The sequence below is a fragment of the Euprymna scolopes genome, chromosome 3 (genome assembly GCF_053919585.1).
Source record: "Euprymna scolopes isolate OS-2025 chromosome 3, ASM5391958v1, whole genome shotgun sequence".
Lineage (NCBI taxonomy): Eukaryota > Metazoa > Mollusca > Cephalopoda > Sepiida > Sepiolidae > Euprymna > Euprymna scolopes.
Window position 1 is genome coordinate 12,922,847 of NC_136484.1, and position 25,284 is coordinate 12,948,130.

The 25,284-nt window shown below is 31.4% G+C and overlaps 5 non-coding genes across 5 annotated transcripts; 3 read left to right on the plus strand and 2 right to left on the minus strand.

Moving 5' to 3' along the window:
• Positions 1-12,661: 12,661 nt before the first annotated feature.
• Trnah-gug (transfer RNA histidin (anticodon GUG)) lies at positions 12,662-12,733 on the plus strand. Its single transcript has one exon. It is a non-coding gene; the product is annotated as a tRNA-His (tRNA).
• A 9,392-nt stretch (positions 12,734-22,125) lies between these two features.
• Trnay-gua (transfer RNA tyrosine (anticodon GUA)) lies at positions 22,126-22,217 on the minus strand. Its single transcript is given in 2 exon segments — positions 22,126-22,161; positions 22,181-22,217. It is a non-coding gene; the product is annotated as a tRNA-Tyr (tRNA).
• Positions 22,218-22,651: 434 nt separating this feature from the next.
• On the plus strand, positions 22,652-22,723 carry Trnah-gug (transfer RNA histidin (anticodon GUG)). The gene has a single exon. It is a non-coding gene; the product is annotated as a tRNA-His (tRNA).
• A 1,411-nt stretch (positions 22,724-24,134) lies between these two features.
• On the minus strand, positions 24,135-24,226 carry Trnay-gua (transfer RNA tyrosine (anticodon GUA)). Its single transcript is given in 2 exon segments — positions 24,135-24,170; positions 24,190-24,226. It is a non-coding gene; the product is annotated as a tRNA-Tyr (tRNA).
• Positions 24,227-24,693: 467 nt separating this feature from the next.
• Positions 24,694-24,765, plus strand: Trnah-gug (transfer RNA histidin (anticodon GUG)). The gene has a single exon. It is a non-coding gene; the product is annotated as a tRNA-His (tRNA).
• The last annotated feature ends 519 nt before the right edge of the window (positions 24,766-25,284 follow it).

A 25,284-nucleotide genomic window follows, 5' to 3' on the forward strand; every position in this document is an offset into this window, starting at 1 on the left:
ATTCCATCCTTGGACGTACTTGGCTTTTATATAGATAGAGAATTGCATCAGTAGTGAGATATCTTCTGGAGCGGTAGAAGGATCCCACCATCTTTCCAGCGACCTTGGCAACAGACTTGATGTATGTGTTCCATTTCAGATCAGGAGTAAAGGTCAAATTGAATGATATTGTTATTGAAAGGACTGTACCACCAGAATATTATATATGCGACACAATTAGAGACACATACTCAATCGAGAACCATACCAGTCTATATAAAAACATATAAGACATTAACGGATATATACTCAGGAGTCAAAACAATGAAAAAATATGCTGTTGTCACAGCCCTAATTATTACACCCACGTAAATAAATCGCTGTCTAAAATATTGTCTATTGAACCGACTTCGTTCGAATGACATATTATTAAAGATTGAGATATGGCTTATAACAATAACAAATAACTAACTAATACATAAAGATGTAAACATACAATTATTCACGTTTGCTAGTTGTGATTTTCTAATATCTGACATTCTAAGTTATGATTTATATGATGCTTATTACGTGTCTGCTGGTTGCGCTATCTTTACGCACACAAATCTAAGCGTGTGCACATTTTCATAGACTTGCGTGCAAAGAATTCACCCATAAAGAAACTAACATATCTTTATGAATTTTTAAATACAGCCTCTTCGTGAAAATTCAAATATCTCCGATAGTTATGAAATTCTATTAATAGAAAGTAGGCATCTATTAATAAAGTTTCCTTAAGGTTCATTTTATGTTTAGTATTTTAACCATGGTATGAGGACAGCGTTTTATTTAAATATTCAGATGTGCCTAATTTGTATTGAACTTAATTCATAGAAATCAAGACATATTACGGATATACAAAGTTCCTGAAATTCTTCTAAATAAAACATATTCAGTAGTAAGCATTCTCTAGAATCAATATCATATATTGTATTTTCATAAAATGAAAATGTGGATCATAGGAATAATGTTACTTATATTTGATAAGTAATATTTATTTGATGTTAAGCATTATTATGTCTGCAATTAATTTTACAGGTATGTTTCTAGGGTAATCTTAAGCACAAATTAGAAAGAGTATTTTAGTGAGATTACTCGCTAAAACGATTTATGATACAAGTAAATCAATTATTTATTATTAAATATATTTTAGGTCTATAGTCAATATATTATCAGTGAAAAGATAGTCATGTTCAATTTACTTTTAAAATTTAGACAATTCATAATTTATCCTTTTAATGATAATAGGAATATTATATATCAATAGGACTAATTCGAATATAATTGAGCGGAAATTAAATAATAAGTTGATACTTGAATGTAAACTTTAAATACAATGACATAAATTAAATGGTATTGGATGAGATGAGCCTACCTCAGCATTTCTTCACTTAAATTTCACTTATTATAATATAATAAGAACATTCTTGTGATTTTTTTTAAACTTTTTAGCTCCGATAAAAATATCTCGGCTGCAACAAAAATTTATTGATCGAAATAAGGACCATCAGTATCAACACACGTAGACCAACGTCGAACAAGTGTAGTTATGTCTGTAACGGAAAAACGGTTTCGCCTGCATTTAACAATTCTATTGGATAAGACCGGTCGCAGACCAGCAACAGTCAACATGATATTTTTCTGGTGCTACTCTAGCTTCATGAAGTGTTGTGGGGCTTTCTCGATATCTGCATTTCACTAGTTGTCATAAATACTCCAAATTAGAAATTAAAATTTCTGTTTAGAACACAATTGAAAAATAATGCTCCACATTTACATTTTATGTTTTAATGCAAGCCAATATGTATGCCTATATATATATATATATATATAAATATATATATATATATATATATAAAGAGAGAGAAAGAATTTTTTAATCAGCAGTAGGTTCTTACAGTGCAAAGTAGACAACAATGTATTGTTGAAAGAGTCAGTACAGGGAGGCATGTAAGCTTCATCTCGGTGCACAGTCATGGGGCCACGACTAGAGCAATCAATCGATTTGATTGAAAAAAAGGCGGTATTTCACCGATTTCTATGATAATATAAGGAAAAGAAGCATGCAAAAACATTTATCATGGACGCATCCTTGTCAAGAGCTTATTTAAATATTAATATTTAAATAAGCTCTTGACAAGGATGCGTCCAGAATAAATTTTCAAACGCCATGATGCTTGAAATTGTCCAACTAGTCTTGAAACAATTGTAACTTACAATGAAATACATTTTGATTGCTATCAATTCTTTTTTGAAGTCTTGGTTTTGTTAATGCAGTATATGCATGCTCAAATGAATTGTGATAATTTTGTAGCTTATATCCTTTTGGCTTAAAAATTCATTGGTATATGAATTTTACTGTCTTATACGTAACCAGTAAAATTCAGTATATTACAAACACGTCTATATATATATATATATATATATATATATATATAATTATATATATATATATATGTGTATATATTGTATATATATATATATATATATATTGCATATATATATACATATATATATATATATATATTGCATATATATACATATATATATATATATATATATATATATATATATATATATATATATATGTATATATACTGCATAGTGACGTTGATATACCGGTTCCGGTCAGATCCGCGAAGTTAAGCAACGTTGAATTTGGGTTACAAAAATATAGAAAAATCCGTGGCAACCACAGAAGGTAACCCACGCGTAGAGAGATATTAAATTTAAGAACTTTTGCGTTTAATATAAAAAACATGCTAAGTTGTGTTTGTACTGTAATTGCTTGAAGTATTATAATCTGTGATTTTTTTATTACAGAAAATAATCATTTTTTACCAAACAATTAGTTTTAAGCAAACTAAGTTAAAGAAAAAACGTTGTATTTTACGTTTTATTATTTTAAGTGGCTTTAGTGAAAGTCAATTCTATTTTTTTTATTCCGATGAAGAAATCATCTTTGCTTAGTTTCCAATTTTTTCTATAATCAATTTTAAAGTTTTATTAAAGTACCGCGTTATTATTATATTATCATTAAAGTGTATTACAAAAAATAAGAGACATTTAAAAAATATACAGAAACACAAATATTTTCCAATCTTATAAATAAAATTATTTCCAGTTAATGAAAAAAAATTATGTGCGGGGTTTGAACCTACAGACCACGTCATAGAAGAAAAAAAAAACATGTAAATTATCAAGTCTTATAAAATTCATTTGCAGTTAATGAAAAAAATAAAGACATTTACGCGCGAATTTTTAACCTACATATCAACTATCGCACAGTAGAATCGTTACCGCCCGTTGTTCTATCAATGTTGCTAAGTGACCACATTGAAAAATGGCTTTACTGATATCGAGGGTATTCTGAGACAAAACTTAACTAAGATCCCTCCCAGTCTTCGTCGAGATATATGAAAAACATCAGAAATTAATGTAATGTCTTTCTTTTAGCTAAAACTAAACCTGAATAAATATGATACCCAAAGTGAAAAATATAATCGATCAATATGTGTAAAAGAGCAGATCATGTCATTGATAGATTTTCTCTTCTGAGATCGATATTTTATTTCGTTATTCCGTTTTCCTCGTGGATTGTTGCAGGATTGCTCTCTTAATAACAAGAATAAAGGTTAGCACGTAGACTGATTGTCTGACTATTCCACATTTATTAGAACCGAGGTTGAATGAGAATTAGCACGCCCCCCCCCAGTGTGTCTTCGGTATTAGGGGAATGAGAACTCTAGCTAGGGTTAGCTAGAAGGTGTATGATGAGGATGACCATAGCCCCCTCTCAATTCTTGAGTAGCCTTGTGCCTAATTTTTTATTTTGAATAATTTCCTGTAGAATAAAAAATATATGACTCAACACACGTCTCATACTGTTATTGTATTCGATATCGGAGAAATCACCCATGAATCACAACCGAATGATTACCTGATATAGTCCGTAACCACCGCGGTGCACCTGGACAAAGCTTTATATGCCTCCACCCAGGGATATAATCTAGTATACATTGGAGTCTACATTATACTGTAGAGGACATACTGTTGATTTTATATAATTATTTTACATACTGACTTGAATTAACGTTTCAAATACAAAAGTCAAGTAAAATAGGCATGCTCATTATTGCCTGAATTGCATGTACGTGGGCATTCTGAAGGGTGTCTAGACTTTTGTGCCGGTGTAACCTGACATCATAATCCCACGTTCCACTAAATTTTTTAATGGGAGAGAACTAAATACCTTAATGGCTGCATGAACAAAGTATGTTTTAGATTTCATACCCTCTAAAATAGTTGGGCATTTAAAATGTTCTGTTTATTTGAATTGACATAGATAAGGGTTAATGATATAAAATTTTCAAAACAGATTGTTGGAAGTATTAGTAATTGTTTATCCTGTGTTTCCCTGTCTTTGCTATATATTACCAGACCTACATTCTTTCTGTTCGCAAGGATAGTTCGCCCTTTCATCATGAAACGTAATATTGTGTATGATTTTTTTAATCCATACGTAATTTGCCAGTGTAATGTATGTTATGCTGGGACAACCTCATTGTATCTGAAGACTCGTATAAATAAGCACGTTGTATACAAGACAGAGAAGTATAGGATCGGTGATTCTCCCTTCATTTGCAACTTAGAACTCTGCTATTGGCCAGCAGTTTGTCGAGAATCTATTCTATGCCAATAGGTATAAAATGCATGAGATTGAGGTACTACATAAAGTGAATTCCAATAATCGGTTGACTATTTTCGAATATATTTCTATCACTACTCAAAAAGACCTTCTTTCAGAAAGACAAAGACGAAATCATTTTTAGAAATGTCATACATTGTGTCGATCTGATCTTTGTAGGAGCTCCTTAAAAGCTGCAATGCAAAACAAGTGACGCGATCGTCTAGTGGTTAGGATTCTACGGTGTGACCACGGAAACTCAGGTTCGAATCCTAATCTATGATAATGGATACCGTTCTGTCCCGATAGACAATGTGCTTGCGCGTTTAATTGTTAAATAAAGTTGCAGTCTCTATTTTCTTCTTACTTAGTACTGCCTGCTTCAACTGGCAAGGAGAAGTCCAGGACGACTAGAAGCAATACCAAGATTAGTGAAGAGCACTTACACACCTGGAATTACAAATGGTCGCCAATTTTTGTATTGACCAGGCTCAACACTGCTGAATTTTACTGATCTTCTGAGAACCAGTATGTCAGTGTGATTACACTGTATATCTTTATATAGTTTTTATATAAACAAATATGAAGATATATACCTTACTCAATAATTATAATCATTAATTTTTTTGTAAAAATGGAACACAAGAAACTCATAAATTTACATGACTCTATGAATTACAACAATTGGATGTTTTCCATATAGATTGTTTTTTTAGACATGACTGCAAATATTAAAAAAAACAGGGCATCCCTGTATGTGGAGGATAAAATTAAATTTTAGAAATATATTGCTGTCTAATGATAATCAAGATAATCCGTTATCGCAAAAACCGAATAAAACATGTGAGCTCAAATCCTAAAGTCAATATTCTAAATCAAACTATGTATATATTAATATAGGAATAAGCATTACAGTTAGATGTAGTTCTTTCAAGATGAAGAGTTATATTTTCATTCTACACGTACTAATTTATGCGTTACTGGATGATGAAAGACCATTTACTTCGATAATAGCCTGTGTACTTAGACATCTAAAGAAACACAGAGAATTGGGTTAAATACATGTGCGGTAAGTCAAGGATTTACTTGATAGACAATAGCAAAGTATAAATAAAATAAACAATTACTACCTGTCCTCAAACAATGAAACGACCATTATTGTCATGCAAATAAGGAAGAAGATTGAAACACCTAAGGGAGAATTGTGGTATTGAGTTTTCCTGGTAAAACCAGGTCTGGAATCAGGAAATAGAGCGTAAATAAAAAAAAAAAAATCGGCCTGCTTGTGCAGTGATAAAACTTCTCAAATACACTCGTAATGTTAGGCGTTACAAGTTCGTTAATTTAATTCAAATTCTGTTTTCCTTTTCAATCAGATTTTTTTTCGATTATCGATTTACGATACTTATTGGAAGAATTCCGATACAAAACGTTTGTAATAACTCTTCCCATACAAAAGATACCTTTGCATGACATTTCCAAAATAAGAAAATAAATAAACCAATAAATAAATAAAACAAAAAGCGGGCCAGGAGTTCCGGAAGCCGCAGGTAACAAACTCTCAAACACATAGACTAGGTAGTTTTTTTTTATATAAGTAGAAATATCCATTCTGTAATTTTAAGTCAGATTTGTGTAGAGAATTTTAAGAAGAACGCAAACAGCTTCGTCTATTTGCTGTAGTTATCTCCTGACTGGGACCCCAAAATTAAAGATGTGCAAAATTATATATTGTTTATTTATGTCTTAAATATAAAAACTGGTCCGAGACAGATTTAAATATTTAAAAACAATTTCTGGCCCAATTTCTTTCGTCGAAATAAATTTGTGATTTTTTGCTATCAGAATATTCAAAAATATTATGCTATAAGTACCGTGATTTCAAACAATTCCAACTTTTTATATCACTCTATAGATTTACCTAGTGAAATAAACAACAAAACAAAACAAATTTAAATGATAGTTTAAAACTATCCACGGAGGCCCGGATAGTTTTAAACTATCATTTAAATTTGACTAAATGTATTTTGAAAGTTTGCTTTGCCAACCAAGTGAAGGGCTCAATTCTTTTTTTTTTCCATAGGCGGAGTACTATACAAGTAGCGGACGGATATTTGTTTAAATAGACATTCGGACGGATTAGTTGCGGGCATAGCTGCCGTGGTCGAGGGGTATAACTGCCGACTGTGAACACGACGGATCTAGGTTGGATCCTGGGCTTGGGAGAGGTGCTAATCCAGCGGCACTGATGATTTGTGATACAACGGACAGGACTGTATGTCGATGACTACAAATATATTATATGTGTGTGTGTGTGTGTTGCCTAACTCCGAGCAACGATGAGGCAGGCCAGTACCAAACGTGTGGCAATTTTTGGAATGTTAGCTGTCGTATATGTTGAAAACAACTCCTGCATCTAGTATCACGCTTGATCCACCGCAGTAAGAAATAAGAAATTTCCGAAAATAAATTATTCTATGTTTAGCAAAATGCGCAGTTATTTATCGTTTTTTTTTCTTTTTTTGGTATCGATTTCTCAAAGCATTTCCTATTGAATAGTATATTAGCAATATTGAGCACACTGAAAGAAAATTATTGATTTATTTTTAAGGATTTAAAAGTAGTTATTTGCGCAAATAAAATTATGCATACACACACGCATATATATATATATATATATATATATATATATATATATATATATATATATATATATATATATATATATATATTGCTAATCTGAAAGATTATCATTATTATTAACATATCTAACGAATTTCAAAACACAAATAATAGAAAAATAAACACATTTACAATTCGGATTTTAAGCCTTCGGATCTTATACATGTATAGTTTTTTGTTTGTTTGTTTATTTTATCTACAATTTTCACCCTCCCTACAATGCAATATATTTTGCTCAGTTTCGGCTGATTATTTAAAGCATATTTGTAACAAGAAATAAAGAAAGGGGTTTCGTAAGCAAAAAGTATATATAAATTACGATTATGGAAAAGGCATACATTACAGTTTATACTTCACTTAATAATCGGTAATCATTTTGTATTGATTGGGTAATTACTTGATTGTGGGAGATGTTTAAAGAGAGGATCCCTCAAAAAGTCCTTGCCCCCTCCTTCTGTTTTAGCCGTACCTATTATGACTGATCAAAATGCGGTTAAAATAATCTTTAGGCAAACACATATTAACTTTGTTTTGACACTACTTATATTTCATTATCTATTACATTTTAGTATTGAAGGTGATAATAGGAACATTATACTTCAATAAAAAAATGACTTTAACCTAAAAAATAAGGTCGAATTGACTTTCTAGTAATTACTATGTTGCGTTCGTGATTAAACATATAGTAAAAATGAGAAATAAGCTTCCATCTCTTACTTCAGTCCCGTGCATATACATCATCTGTCATTCTTGAACATGAAGATCAATTTGTAATAGTTGCTTTTATTCCGTGTGCAATCGGCGGTAACAGTTTGCCGTGATCGTCTATCGATTACAACTTTACGTCGTGGTATCCAAGGTTCGAATCCTGGTCACGGCATGACTAGTTTTTTTTTTCTAAAATTACTCTTGTAATTTCCAAATTTTTTAGTTATAAAGCACTTACATAAGTTCTGCTTGTTGTCGGCGCATGATAAATTTCTATCTCAAAACTGCTCGTTTTATCATCCAATGAGGATATACAACATAATTTTAACGTACAGGAAGATAGTTTTGATTGATGTTTATACGGGAACGGTCTCGAGTAAGAGTTCCTATTTAGTTCCGCATATATGACGCTTTAAGAGAACAAATGTAGCGCTTGTTAATCGCATTCTCGTGGAATTCCCAGTAGTTAATCTCTTAGAAAATTGAAGAGACGTTCGTATGGATCACAATAAGTGGAGGTGGAAAGCAATAAGCGAATTCTGTATAGGGCTACATCTAAAAGTTATTCTCAATAATAGGTACATTTCCCGATTGTACAGCCAATCTCACCGTTTGTCAGATGATACCGTTATACCTCTTCACGTGTCTGTTACCTTAGTAGCAATGCTTCGAAAAGCACGATTTGCTTAAAATCGTCCAATTTCTGAGGAGCATTGGTTTTACTTCAGAACAGATCTGACAGTCCATTTTGATGATTCTCACGTTATGCACAGAGGAACAGTTTGCTTCTGACGAAATGTAGTATTTTGTTTATTCCCATCCTTCTGCAAGCTATGTAACCTGTCCTTCTGCAAGCTATGTAATCTGTCCTTCTGCAAGCTGTGTAATCTGTCATTCTGCAAGCTATGTAACCTGTCCTTCTGCGAGCCATGTAACCTGTTCTTCTGTAAGCTATGTAACCTGTCCTTCTGCAAGCTATGTAACATGCCCTTCTGCAAGCTATGTAACCTGTCCTTCTGCAAGCTATGTTATCTGTCTTTTTCTGCAAGCTATGTAACCTGCCCTTCTGCAAGCTATGCAATATGTCCTTCTGCAAGCTATGTAACCTGCCCTTCTGCAAGCTATGCAATATGTCCTTCTGCAATCTATGTAACCTGTCCTTCTGCAAGCTATGTAACCTGTCCTTCTGCAAGCTATGTAATCTGTTCTTCTGCAAGCTATGTAACCTGTCCTTCTGCAAGCTATGTAACCTGTCCGCACAGGTTGTAGAGGAACAAATCTAAGATAGGATGTCCGCAACAGCATTTTATTTCCTGCTGCAATTAGAAATGTTGTAGTTAAAATAAGCAAGTTCTAGCTTCCATCTCGTTATCTTTTCTATTTTGATTTATTTTGCATTTGCGTTTAGGGTTAAATGCAAACATGATGAATAAATAAACAATTGAAGCATGATACTTGACTTTTGAATATTAAACTAAAATTCAAGGCATTACATATCAAAATAATAAAATTATAAGTAGGCTCTCTCTAGTGCACTGTCGACTCCAATGTATTTTGCGGGAAGCCATGAGAAGCACCAGTATCGATCCTTACTACAGCATGCAATTAGTCGACTTGATTAAAAACTGGGCGACTTTATCGATTTTGATGACAATAAAATTATAGAAATGTGAAACATTAGTTAATCATACTTCAATCCATGACATACACATGAACACAATAGATTTAACATCTCTTCATCTTTATTAAATCTCGTAATAACACTATTCGCTAATTTGAAATAACTTCCGCATTTTCTGAGATATCAACCTATATATCTCGTCCTTTACAATCTTATTTTTTTCCTCCAACCAAATAGCCTGTTTTTCTTACCCGATACGTAACATACGCTCTCTGTTCTCCTGAATTGTCTGGAACCTTCTTTTCGTAATGCATTTTTAATTTTAACCTTATGATTGTTCCTTGGACTCTCCGAAAACATTGTAATAGTGGGATTTGCTTTGTGTTTTTCTTAACTAGTTTGTTTCATTATTTTGTCTTACTTGATCTTGGCTTATAGTTTTCTACCATTATTTTGTTTTGCCTGTGTATGTATATGCATGTGTGTGCATATTTATGTTGGTGTAGCTATATATATATATATATATATATATATATATATATATATATATATATATATATATATATATATGTGTGTGTGTGTGTGTGTGTGTGTGAGTGTGTGTGTGTGCGTTTGTGTATGTTTGTATGTATACGTGTGTATTTGTTTTTTATTCTGCGTCTCAACAGTATTATTCCGGAATTTCTTATCTCCTATCATCTTTTTCATATAATCAATCTCTCCAAATCATTTCATCTGTTTTTTTTGTATCCTTAACTTGTAATGCATCATCTGATTTATTTATTTTTCCCCATTTTATAAACCCTTTGTACAATCTTTTATGATTAAGCTTTCATGCAATGTTGTTTCAATTAATGGCAGCAAATTCATAGCTTCGTTATAATATCAATTTGCTTATATCTTACCTCTGATGAGAAGAGAACAACTTAATATAAATTGTATTTTTACAGTTTTACATTATATATATATATACATCTGCATATACATATATATATATATATATATATGTGTGTGTGTGTGTGTGTGTGTGTATGTGTGTGTAAAATAGATTTAGAAGGCTGTCACAATGCGAGAAATGAATTATAGTCGCTGTTGGTAAGAGGAAACGAGAACAAGTGGCGATTTACAAAGCAATAAGTGCATACACACACACACACACACACACACACATATATATATATATATATATATATATATATATATATATATATATATATATTCAGTTGTTTGGTAAGCTGTCTTACTTGTAAGCCTATGCGACGTATTCCATTATTATTAATTTCGGAAAACATTTTCCCTTTTACAAAAAAATTTCCGAAATTAATAATAATGGAATACGTCGCATAGGCTTACAAGTAAGACAGCTTACCATACAGCTGAATGAATAAATATATATATATATATATATATATATATATATATATATATATATATATATATACAATATATATATATATGTACTTATTGATTTGTAAATCGCCACTTGTTCTCGTCTCCTCTTACCAACAGCGACTATAATTTATTCCTCGCATTGTGACAACCTTCTAAACCTCTTTTACACACCTATCCCACACAATGCTTCAAGAAAACTACATACCAATCATATATATATATATATATATATATATATATATATATATATATATATATATATATATATACACGTCTGAAAGGATTGACCTTATAAAGAAATCAAAAGGGAATGGGAGTGTGAACAAGAGCATGCTACCCTCGTGAAGTGAATAAAGGGATCCGCTCGAAATTCCGTCCAAATTCCCGAATCCGATGGAAATAATCCCGAGTTCAATGAGATAAACCTGAAGAAAGTTGGAGGTTACATCGACCGAAACGTTGTAAAAATCACCGCAACGATGAAAACCGTAGTGAAATGAATGTAAATAATGTGAATACTGATACATATTTATATTTTATTTTAATTGGAATTTATTATTGAAATGAGTATTATTTATATTAATTTATTTGTTGCGGACAATTATTCTCATCTTAGTTGTTGTTTCACAATGTTTCGGCCAACTATCCCTATGGCCTTCGTGAAGATTCTAAGTTCTTATCCCTCGCGGTTACAACCTGATGAAAGCCAGAGGAAGTTCGCTGAAACGTCGTGAAACAACAACTAATAAAGATGAGAATATAGTCCGTAAAAAATAAATCAAAATGATGCATATTTACTTATATATTTTTTCGTTAACATGAAACAAAACCAAAGGTTATTATATTAAACATTTTATTATGTTTATATAAACTGTTTTATCTTTTTAAATTGATTGCAAAGTTATCTTATTTGTGATTTATCAAAATGAACCCCAAATTAACTGTAAGCGAACATAAGTAAAATGCCACACAAGGTTTGATAACAACTTATAGTTTCATAAACTTTTATATTTAATGAATTTGGACGAAAAAAACTACGCTATACTTCAATAATAATAATAATAATAATAATAATAATAATAATAATAATAAAATCCATAATAAAATTTTTAAAAAAATAAGGTCTAATTATTTTTTGATAAAAATACAGAGGTGCGTTCATATACAGTGTAACAGGGGACATAATCTTCATACTAATACTTCAGTTTTGTGCATATACATAAGCTGCCAGTCTTGGTCATGTAGTTCGAGTGAGTAAAGTGTTATCTGCCGCCTACAAAACAGCGTCGACTAGTTGCCGGCTGACACTACCAGCCACATATATAACATAAATATATAACATAAATAAATGTTGTTAGAGATTTGGGTGACACTCGTAAAATGTTATCTGGCGTGTAAAAACATCTTATAATTTCAGAAAAGTGTATAGTAATAAATTAGAATCAAATTAGTTACACTACATGTGTACATATCCATCAACTGCTAAGCTTGTAAATGTAGGTTATACATTGCTAAACTGTTATCTATCGCTTCAAAAGGCGCGTCGACAGTTGGCCGTGATCGTCTAGTGGTTAGGACCCCACGTTGTGGCCGTGGTAACCCAGGTTCGAATCCTGGTCACGGCAGGTCGATTTTTTTTTTTTTTTAATAATTCGCTCTATTTTCTACAGGATTTTTACAGTAAACAATAAAAGAAAACAAGGCGTAATTGATTAAAAAAAAGCATGATAAAAATAAAATTATGTCCGTCAGTAAATATATATAATCTAACAAGAGAAACATAGTTCATACTACTACTGCAGCAGCCGCAGGCTTATTTATTGACTGCTGAACTTAAGAGCGTAGGTCGTACTTTACTTAACTGTTATCTGGGGTGCGAAATTCAGTGTCGACTATTAGCCGTGATCGTCTAGTGGTTAGGGCCCCACGTTGTGGCCGTGGTAATCCAGGGTCGAATCTAGGTAGATATTTTTAAAAATAATGTACTCTATATTTACTATGATTTAAATGTACTCAGTTGTTACTTGTATTAACAGGTATTATACTTTGATCATATTAAATTAGGCACCGCCAAAACTGGGGGGGGCATGTCAGTTCTTTTTGACGGACCGTCTTTTTAAAAATCTACCAACAATCAGGTAATTATCCGATCAATACGAAATTTTCAGCGATTATTAGGAGAAGAATGAACTTTATAACAGTGTACTTATTTTTCATAAACAGTATTTATATATATATATATTTTTTTGCTTACACCCCCCTTGTTTTGAAGTGGGAACAAATATGCTTAAAATAATCATCTGAAACTGAACAAAACATATTGTGTTGTTGTAAGGGACAGAATTATAGAAAAAAAAAATGTTTGCATACCTTATTTTGACGTCTGAATATCAGAACTTCGATTGTGTTTAATTATCCCACTTTTGAGTTTTGAAGTGTGAAATTCGGTGAATACATTAAGTAAAATAATTAATTTAAGTTAAGCAAAACAAAAAAAAAATTAAATATTTATACGAAAAAAGCAATTTTAAAATTTTTGATAAATAAATTAACAATTTTTTTTTAGCGAGCCGAATAATGCATGACCATTATTAAACAGGGCATGCTTTGAATAATCGATACAAAAAAAAAATTCGATAAATATTGTGCCCTTTGTGTTAAAAATAGCATCCTTTTTTTCGATCCCGTTTGAAAACGTTTGCCGCCTTTCGACTACGGTGGACCAAACGCGCTGAAATAATTTTTTTTTATTCTGCTTTAAATTGTCCCCCCCCATTTTGGGGAGCCTGGCCCCCACACACATACACATTAAAAACCAAACTCATACAAATGGTCACCCATCTGGTACTGGCCAGCCTCAGCTTAATAATACATTGAAATTTTCGTCACTGAAAAATAAGTTTTTTTGGCCTGTTTGGTCTTCCATAGTTTTCTTATCATCAAACGAAAACGTAAACAGAGTCGATCTGAACTCTACGTCGACGCGAAATATCTGGTTACCTATATGAAGAAGTGGAATTATTTGAAATTCAGGTACTTATATTATAATATTTTTGCATATTCTCTAAGAAAATTATCCTAAATCTTAGTTAGACAATAAATAAATTAATTAATTATTTCAAAAACCCTTTTTTTTAATATTTAAGTACGTTTTTTGTGCAAGACAAAAAATGTCAATTGTTAACTTTTGGGGAAAATTTAACATTTAAAATTGAATTAAAAATAGTAGAAAACGTTTTACATTATTCTGTTTTCTATATGATAAAATTCAGGGTTTTATCTTTCTGGAAAAAAAAAGTTACTCAGAAATAATGGATTTTAATAAATGTAATTTAGTTTTAAAAAACAACAACAACTTGATTTTTCGGCCATTTTTGGCGGTGCCTAAAGTAATCTCATCTAACTTTTATTGCGTAATTAATTTAATAGTTATTAACTTATTATTCCCATGAATTAAATATCATACTCGTTACTTATAATTATAAAAAAACTATGAAGCGATTTATAGGCAGTAAGAAGAAAACAAACAGCAGACATAGATATAGGTACGGGCAAAAATGGGCGGACAAAGATTGGGGGACATAGTTTTGAAAGCCGATTTAGCATAATTTTTTCTGTAGGTTTCCGACTACTTTTTTTATGGTATTTGAAAGATTAAGGACTAAATTTAATTTCCAAAAGCAAAACGGTATTTGTACACGTAAAAAAAAATTGTTTTCACGGCGAGCGACCCAATTCAGCTAAATTTGGAAGTTAAATAAATTCATTGTTAAAATCCTTTAAAAGATAGATATTAGTTTTATGGTCTATTTCAAAGATAATTAGTAAAGTAAAATCCGAAGATATTGAATGTAATAAAAGAACACATCGTTTGTACAAAACATAAATTAATTAGCCCAGAAACCGAGTGATTCTTCCATTCGTAAAACGCAACAAACTAAAATTTTGTAAACACTGAATATACGAAAGCCAGAAATTTCAGGCAGTCAAAAGGCTGTGAAAATGACGTCCTATAATTAAAAGAGAGGAAGGGGTGTGATAGTTGTCTTTTTCCCAAGACGTGTATCAGTACATTCATATTCTGAACGTTTGTATAAATTGTTCCATTTTTTCATTTATTTATTTTTCTATGCTCCTGTTTTTAAATTTTTTTTTAACTTATTGTTCAATATTATATAAAAATATGTTATGCCGAAAGTTTCACATTCTTGGAGCATGGAAATTATTTAAATCGTGCATATAAAAATCATTCAAAACCTGTAATTTAAAAACAAAAAGTAGAAATATCTTTTGCAATTATAATTTTCAGAAAGAAACTATATATATATATATATATATATATATATATATATATATATATATATATATATATATATATGCGTGTGTGTATGTATATAGTTATACTATATATATAGCTATACTATATATACATATATATATATATATATATATATATATATATATATATATATATATACAGTCTTCCGCTCTATAATCTGAGTTATTGCGAACAACATTATCGAACATCGCGATAGCATTCCCCTGAATGAGTTTTAAATAAATTTTGGCCGTAATTTTGGATTATTTTCTTTGTGCTTGATCAAAATTAATTTAAAATTAACGTAAGCGAACACAAATACAATGATACATTGCATTTAAACCAAACTTATATTTCATGCACTATTATATTTTATGTTTATGTCCGATAACAGGCATATTATACGTTAATAAAAATATTATTTTCAGAATGTTTTAGTTTCTTTCTTAGTATACTCATGTTCCAATCGTCAATAAATATCTATATAATTATAAAACTCAAAGAAAAAAAACATCAGTAACTAATGAACCTGGCTATAAAATCAAAGTGTAGTATCAGAAAAGTGTAGTATCGAGAAAAAAAAAAGCTAGCATTTAATACAACAGAAATACATAAATTAAATACTGAAATAAAATGTAGTTATTAATATTTGAATCTTAAAATAAAAAGTGCGAATTAGTAGAGAAAATCACTTATCACAACAACGCTTCCGTCTCCAAACTAGTGAAGAATTTAACTTTTAATAGCGTTCAGAAGATTTTTTTTTTAATTAACTGTTAAGAGAAAGCGTGATTTTATTCTGAACTTTAACTAATCACGTTTTAAGCAACTTATGATATAAAACAAAATCGGAGGGGGGGGTACTTCCGAAGTTAGTTGGTGACGTTATAAGTAATTGCGAGATAAGATGGGAGCCAGAAATTAGGGATGGGGGACTGAAAATGATAATATAATGGATTGATTATACAATATTTAAGATCAACTTGGTAGATAAACATTTATGGACGAGAAAAAAAAATCTAGCATTTAATACAACAGAAATACATAAATTAAATACTGAAATAAAATGTAGTTATTAATATTTGAATCTTAAAATAAAAAGTGCGAATTAGTAGAGAAAATCACTTATCACAACAACGCTTCCGTCTCCAAACTAGTGAAGAATTTAACTTTTAATAGCGTTCAGAAGATTTTTTTTAAAAATTAACTGTTAAGAGAAAGCGTGATTTTATTCTGAACTTTAACTAATCACGTTTTAAGCAACTTATGATATAAAACAAAATCGGATGGGGGGGTTCTTCCGAAGTTAGTTGGTGACGTTATAAGTAATTGCGAGATAAGATGGGAGCCAGAAATTAGGGATGGGGGACTGAAAATGATAATATAATGGATTGATTATACAATATTTAAGATCAACTTGGTAGATAAACATTTATGGACGAGTAAAAAAAGCTAGCATTTAATACAACAGAAATACATAAATTAAATACTGAAATAAAATGTAGTTATTAATATTTGAATCTTAAAATAAAAAGTGCGAATTAGTAGAGAAAATCACTTATCACAACAACGCTTCCGTCTCCAAACTAGTGAAGAATTTAACTTTTAATAGCGTTCAGAAGATTTTTTTTAAAAATTAACTGTTAAGAGAAAGCGTGATTTTATTCTGAACTTTAACTAATCACGTTTTAAGCAACTTATGATATAAAACAAAATCGGATGGGGGGGGTTCTTCCGAAGTTAGTTGGTGACGTTATAAGTAATTGCGAGATAAGATGGGAGCCAGAAATTAGGGATGGGGGACTGAAAATGATAATATAATGGATTGATTATACAATATTTAAGATCAACTTGGTAGATAAACATTTATGGACGAGAAAAAAAAATCTAGCATTTAATACAACAGAAATACATAAATTAAATACTGAAATAAAATGTAGTTATTAATATTTGAATCTTAAAATAAAAAGTGCGAATTAGTAGAGAAAATCACTTATCACAACAACGCTTCCGTCTCCAAACTAGTGAAGAATTTAACTTTTAATAGCGTTCAGAAGATTTTTTTTTTAAATTAACTGTTAAGAGAAAGCGTGATTTTATTCTGAACTTTAACTAATCACGTTTTAAGCAACTTATGATATAAAACAAAATCGGATGGGGGGGTTCTTCCGAAGTTAGTTGGTGACGTTATAAGTAATTGCGAGATAAGATGGGAGCCAGTGCGGGTCTATGCTTAACTCGGAAAAGAGTAAAAATGGTCAGAATGATAATTACACAAAATAGATGGTGCGTTACTGGTATATGACATATCATTCTCTACCTATTTGGAAATATTTTTCTGCACAACATATAAAAATACATAATGAGCAAATTAGGCTCCAGCCATTCAAACGTGTGAAGATAATGTATGTTTTTGGTCATCCTTCATCTAAAACATTTTAAATTGTCTATCTTACTCTTAACGAGAAATATCTCAGTCCCCACAATACCGCATTCACTCGAGGGATTATCCAACTTAAGATCAACCCAAACTTAAAAAGGTGTTATTGAAATATTTGCAGGCATAACATTCCAATGGCAAGGGGAATCATAAAAATTGGATAGTAAAGCCATCCTAAAATTTTCTTAATAATAGATAATCCACTGTTTTTCGGTTTGCCGAAACCAAGCAGGTCACTCACTAAGTGTGAGTGGGATCTAAGTGTGGGTAAACAAAAACGTCTGACTACATTAGGATTCAAGGAAAACACATGTAAGTAGGTAAAATATGTGTATGTTATTTCACCGTTTTCTAAACAAAAAAAGACTCGTCACCAATAAAAAAAATTTTCCGAAATTTTACTTTAAAGATTCTTGTCGCCATCACACAGTGCAAGTGGGGTGGGAGATGGGCTGCCTTGCGCGACTGACTCGCTGGCTTTGTGACTCCCTTCCCTTCCCGTATCTAGTAGTCGGCCTTTAACTGACCTGTGAGTGTGTGCGCTTCTCTCTCGCCCCATCTCCCTTTTTACCTCTCTCTCTCTCTTTCTCTATCTCTCTCCCAATTTGAAACGACCGGTCCGTTCTTCCTCCTTTTTGCCCTTGGCTATTGGCCAATCAGGATCCTTGTGGAACTTCTCGCAACGCCACAATGCCCCGTTTTATGTGCCCTTTTAAAAAAAATCAGTTTGGAGGTTGGCCATCTTGGAAGAATCATCCTTTAGACTCCGTTGCTGACCGTTTTTCGGCAACGTATTTTGTATATTTATTATCCTTTTCTGACAGTGGAGTGCCTTTTAAAGGAATGTATTGAAGTGTTTGTAGGCACCTCCCTTTCAAAGAGGAACATTCGACGTGCCGTCGATAAATTTCATCTTATTTACACGTTGGGTAGAGAGCCCAACTATAAGAACTGTATTGAAGTGTGTGTAGGCACCTCCCTTTCAAAGAGGAACATTCGACGTGCCGTCGATAAATTTCATTTTATTTAAACGTTGGGCAGAGAGCCCAACTATAAGAACAGTGTCGGAATTTTGGAGTAAACTGCTTACTCCGAAGAAAGGAGGAATAAGGAGAGAGAGACACTGACAACCCTTCATGAAAAGGAGAGTGGACCATTTGTTTGGAACCTTATTTCGGGCGAGAGAGACATTTTAAAAAAACCTTTGAAGGTTCGTTTATTTGTGAAAAAACGCGTCTTAAAGGACTCCCTGTTTTGAAATGTTTATTCTCTTTTCATTCAGACTTCAAGTAAGCCTTTGATATTAAGAACATTTTATATATTTTGAAGAGTCTCCCTTTTGAGAGACCATTTTAAAGTGATTTTTTGCCCAGTTGCCTTTTTTCCTTTTTATATTGAATGTCTTTTTGTCTTTGGTTTTTTCTCCCTTTTTTTTTCTCTCTCTATTTGTTACTTAGTAAATTTATTTTACAAGCTTTTTGGAATTCAAAGCAACCAGCCACCTTTTTCTTTAAATAAACATTTATAATTCTAACAGTTTACAGGGTCTCAATTAATTACCTTTTATTTCTCTTTGTGTTGTTGCATGACATTATTTTCTCATTTTTTTACCCCAGTCGTTTCCCAAAAAGACGAGTTTTGGCGACACCCCCAGAAATTTTCGTCAAAATATTAATGAGCTCATTTCTCGAATTTGGCTAGAATTAGGATCGCATGTTTCGAAATTGAAAGGCGGGTCTCCTTTCTAAAAGGAACACAGCTCTTAATATAAAAAATGAGTGCATCTAATCAGACACTTTGCATCACGATTGAAAAAATATAACACAGGCTAAATTCCCCAATTATCTGGTATTTATTTGTTTATAATTGCATTAAATAAAGAAATATGAGGATAAGCTGAACTATGGTTTAAAAGAAAGAAGTATGAAATGTGTATAATTGTTATATGTTAGCTTTGTTATGTAAAGTTAATATTTAATAAATCGGTTTCGGATGCATATTAAGAAACTAGTTTAAATTAAATACGTTTAGAGAACATATGCATTTACTAACATAGGTGCAAAAAAACCCAGCCAATTTTGTTTAACTTTGACACCTATTATGACCCCTTAAAATTTATTGTTTAGGGCTCAAATCAAGTTATTAAGTTATATCCATGTCCAAGAAACCTATATCAAAAATTTCAAAGGTGTAGACCCAAAATTGTCGGAGGAGTTTGGTAGAGTTTTCGTTGAACTTTGACCCTTTAATCGCCGAATTTCTGCCCGGAAACCGATCACATCGATTTTCCCAAATCTCAGTACCCTGTATATCAAATTTCGAGTCTGTAGGCTTAAAATTGACAGAGTTATTGCGTGTACACAGACACACATACACACAAAGACAGACACTTTTACTGTTATCATTCAACCACGGTGCTTAAGTCCGAAATTGAATGAATCGAGACACATTCAAACCCCCATCACTAATTCCGTTCGCAACCAAATTTCAAACAGGTTATATAGTTGGATAGAACACCTCATTAGCTACATTTTGAAAAAAACAAATTTCGAAAATTGGTTCAGTAGAAAAAAAGTTACAACAAAATATGTGGGTTCACAAACAGGAGAGTAAGTACATAAGTGACTAACGCTTTTTTTTTTATTTTGCATAACTTTTTTTGTATATAAATATTTTTTACTGCGGTTTTACCAATATGACATGTTAGCGTAACGGTTAGAGTACCGGGGGTTGGTGGAAAGATTTTAGGTTCAATCCCGTGTATCGTTTTTTTTATAATTAAAAAAACCGAACTTTTTTTTTAATAACTAATTTTTTTTTAACTCTCCTTATGATTTTATAGCAAAAAATGGTGAATTTATCGATTAAAAATATTAGTGAATTCTATGATATACATATTCTTTGAATGAACTCAAATTTTTCGTTATCATATTTGATGAAAAATGTAGTCCCATTTTGGCAATGCGTCTGACCAATGATGCTTTTGAACCCACGACCAGCACTGCGATGTCATCAGCAGCAGCCTGGGCATAAATATTCCTATTTTTAAACTCCTTTAAAAGAGGATTCAGCATACAGTTCCATAGTAAAGGTGATAAAATCCAACTTTGGGGGTTTCATTTAACTACTTCCCTTTTAACAGTTGCCCTCAGTAGTTCTACTTGAACTGTTCTGTGCCTCACCATATACTCAATCCATCGGATGAGTACTGGTGGCACATTGAGTTCTCGTAGCGACTTGAACATACTACTGAAGAGTATGTTGTCAAAAGCTCCAACGATATCCAAAAAGACACCGAGTGCCATCTTCTTTTTTGTTAGTTTACGCTCTATACAGATCACGAATTCATGAACCGCAGTCTCGGTAGAGACCCTAGCTCGGAACTACTGTGATTGAATGATAAATATTGCATAAACGTGTGTTTGAGAGCTATTTTTTTTTGACAATCATTAATAAATATTATAAATTTATATATTAATACAATAGTAATGCCTGGAAAAATCATGGATTATATGGAAAAATGCGCGCATGAAAAGTAATATTCTTAAGATTTTATTAAATCTGGAAAAGTAAAGGACAAGAAATTCAACTTGGAAAACAACAACAAGATATTCTAGTGAAGTAAAAATTAAGAATTTTTTAGACTTAAAATATTGCAGCTAAAAATAAAATTTGAATATTGATAAATATTTTATTTATTGTTTGCATATGTTGTTGTTTATTGTTGAGTTAGAAAGAATTAAATGATCCTAATTATGATATAATAAAATTATTAATTTTTATGTAAATTATTAAATTAATTATTCCATCTACTAACTAACTAACTAATGCATTAATTTTATTCAAACAATTTTCACTACATAAATATATGCAAATAATAGGGGGGAAATAAGTTCAATCCAGCGACTGACACCCTTTCTAACTCAACAATAAACAACAACATATGCAAACAATAAATAAAATATTTATCAATATTGAAATTTTATTTTTAGCTGCAATATTTTAAGTCTAAAAAATTCTTATTTTTTACTTTACTAGAATATCTTGTTCTTTACTTTTCCAAGTTGAATTTCTTGTCCTTTACTTTTCCAGGTTTAATAAAATCTTAAGAATATTACTTTTCATGCGTGCATTTTTCCATATAGTAGATATATAGATTTACTGCGGACTTTTGTTCGATACATCCAACAAATTAAACAGTATGAGATTTTGTGTCCTACATTTTTGGCGATTAAAAAAATAACAACTTCAAAATAACATCTCGCAAGACGGATTCGAACCATCGACCTAAGGCTTACAATTATATAGTCACATCTACAGTCCTCCGCTCTACCAACTGAGCTATCGCGAGTGGTCCAAGTAGCCGCCAAAGATATAACACAAATAAATATCGACTACCTTGTTGGAGCTACTAGTTCTCTGATTTACCAAAACTAGGTCAAAATTAACTTTCGGCGAGAACTAATAACATTCTATACAGCGTATAAGCAAAAAATAAAACTAAATTAGAAAAGGTCTAAACTCAATTGACCTTGCGAAAATAAAAACGCTGTACTTAAACAAAAAGGACTTTTATATTAAAAACAAATATAAAAGGAAATGAGGTCTAAATGATTTTCTGATACAAAGAAAATTCTGTCAACAATTAAATAAATATAATGTAACAAGAGAAATACAGTTCTACTACTTCAACCGCGCACTTGTATATCGACTGCTAATCTTAAAAACGTAGGTCGTACTTTACTTAAGTGTTATCTGGGGCGCGAAATTCAGCGTCGACTATTGGCCGTGATCGTCTAGTGGTTAGGACCCCACGTTGTGGCCGTGGTAACCCAGGTTCGAATCCTGGTCACGGCAGTTCGATGCATTTTTAAATAATGCCCTCTATATTTACTATGATTTACAATTTAAACGTGCTCAATTGTGACCTACAAAAATTAAAATTTGATAATATAAATAAGTAATCTCAGCTTGCTTGCCATGAGTAAACTTTTAATTTAGTAGCTATTAACTTATTACTCCCATAAATTTAATATACTTGTTACTTATGATTATGTCAAAACATAATTAAGTGATTGTTAGCCAGTTAGAAAAAATATTCTTTTAAAAACAGCACAAATAAATACAAGAAGTTGCGCTAAACCACAGTTTAAATTAAACATGATTAGAATTTGTAATTTTTTTTATGTTTATCTTCAATTTACTTTTAAATTGATCGTTTTAAGTTATACAAAAATTAACAGATCGTGTAAAATTGGTTTAGAATCAAATCTTCCCTAGTTACTTATGATTCATGTGAAGGACTCTCGGTAGACTTCCCATCACGAACCACAGTTTCGGAAGAAGTAAGAGTTCGGTTATTGACCTGAGTAACGGGAGACCCGTCACAGTAATTTTGGAATTATTTTTTGCCTCAACCATGGAGTACTAAGTTTGTGAGATCCATTCTCATAATGTATACGTTCATTCAAAAAGTTTCCTAAACAAACAATAGTACGGTATAAAATAAGGAAGTTTACAATACCGTAATGTCCTCTAAATATTAAACGTCAACAACTCTTACATAAAGTAATCATGTAATATAAACAATATTACGATAAATTTCAGTGGACGTAGCAGAGCTTCCTTGGAGAAGAAAGTTGGCACTCGAAAATAATGTAAGCTTAAGCCAACGAGGGTTCAGCAACAAAAAAAAAAAAAATAAGCTCATTTCTCGAATTCCAGTAGAACTAGGATCCTGTCTTGCGAAATCGGAAAACAAGATTCTTTTCTAAAAAGAAAAAAAAACTGAATATTAAAAATTAATGCATCTAATCAGACACTTTGTACGTCAGGATTTAAATACAAGTAACACAAGCTTGCTTACATTAAGTAAATTACCCAAATAACGTTGTCTTTATTTGTAAATTGATTTCATCTTTCATACATTCAATAAAATGCTTCTTAACTCCATTTATGAAATTATAAAATGATTGACAAATAGTAAGATTAAAGTAAACGTTCTTTAAAATAACGGAATCTGAGAGATTTGCTAAACAATGGCTTAAATAAAAACACGTATGAAATTTGTATAATTTTATTATGTCTTAAAGTTAAATAAATCGTTTTCGAAAAAAATTGTTTGAATGAAATAAACTTAGAGAACGTTTTCATTTATTTACCGTGGAATTCTGTTTTATACACCCAACAAATAAAACAGTACGAGAATTTGTGTCCTATATTTCTGCAGATTAAAAAAAAAGCCAAAAACTGCAACGTTAAAATGACATCTCGCGAGACGGATTCGAACTATCGACCTAAGGATTACAATTATAAAGTATCATCTACAGTCCTCCGCTCTACCAACTGAGCTATCGTGAGTGATCTAATGGGGTTGGCAGTCAAGGATATAACATAAATAAATGTCGACTGCCTTGCTGAGCAATTAATTCTGTGATTTATCAAAATTAGGTCAAAATTAACTTTCGGCGAGAACTAGTAAGATTCCATACAGCGTTTAAGAAAATAACAAAACTCAATTTCAAAAACCTCAAACTCAATTAATCTTGCGAAAATAGCTATGCTGTACTTTGTGTGAGACTAGGAAAAGCTCGCACAACTTAAATAAAAAGGACTTATATATAAAAAAGAAAAGAAAATGATGTCTAATCTATTTTCTGGTAAAAATAAAATAACGTTCGTCAATAACTATATATAATGTAACAAGAGAAACACAGTTTATATTACTACTTCAGCCGAATGCTTATATATCGACTGCTAATCTTAACAATATAGGTCGTACTTTACTTAATTGTTATATGGCGTGCGAACTTCAGCGTCGACAATTAGCCGTGATCGTCTAGTGGTTAGGACCCCACGTTGTGGCCGTGGTAACCCAGGTTCGAATCCTGGTCACGGCAGGTCGATATATTTTAAAATAATGTGCTCTTTATTACTATGATTTACAATGTAAATATGCGCAGTTCTTACAATAACAAGAATTACATGTTGATAATATAAATACGCAATGCCAGCTCACATTTAGTTAATTTCGCAATTAATTTATTAGTTATCAACTTATTACTCCCATGTATTTAATATAATATTCGTTAATTATGATTAAAATAAAAGTAATTAAGTGATTTTTAGGCAGTAAAAAAATAATGTTCTTTTAAAAACAGCACAACTAAATACAAGAAGTTCGCTAAACATTAGAATAAATTAAACATGGTTAAAATGAGTACATTTTTCATGTTTGTATTAAATGTACGTTTCAGTTGACCATTCGCGTAAAATTGGTTTAGAATCAAATCTTCGTTGGGTACTTATGATTTCTATAAAAAAAAAACACACACACACAAACAAAATATTAAACAAAATAATTTCTGCCATATATTATTGGCGATCAACCCTACGCTGGCTGCTGGCATGAATAAAAT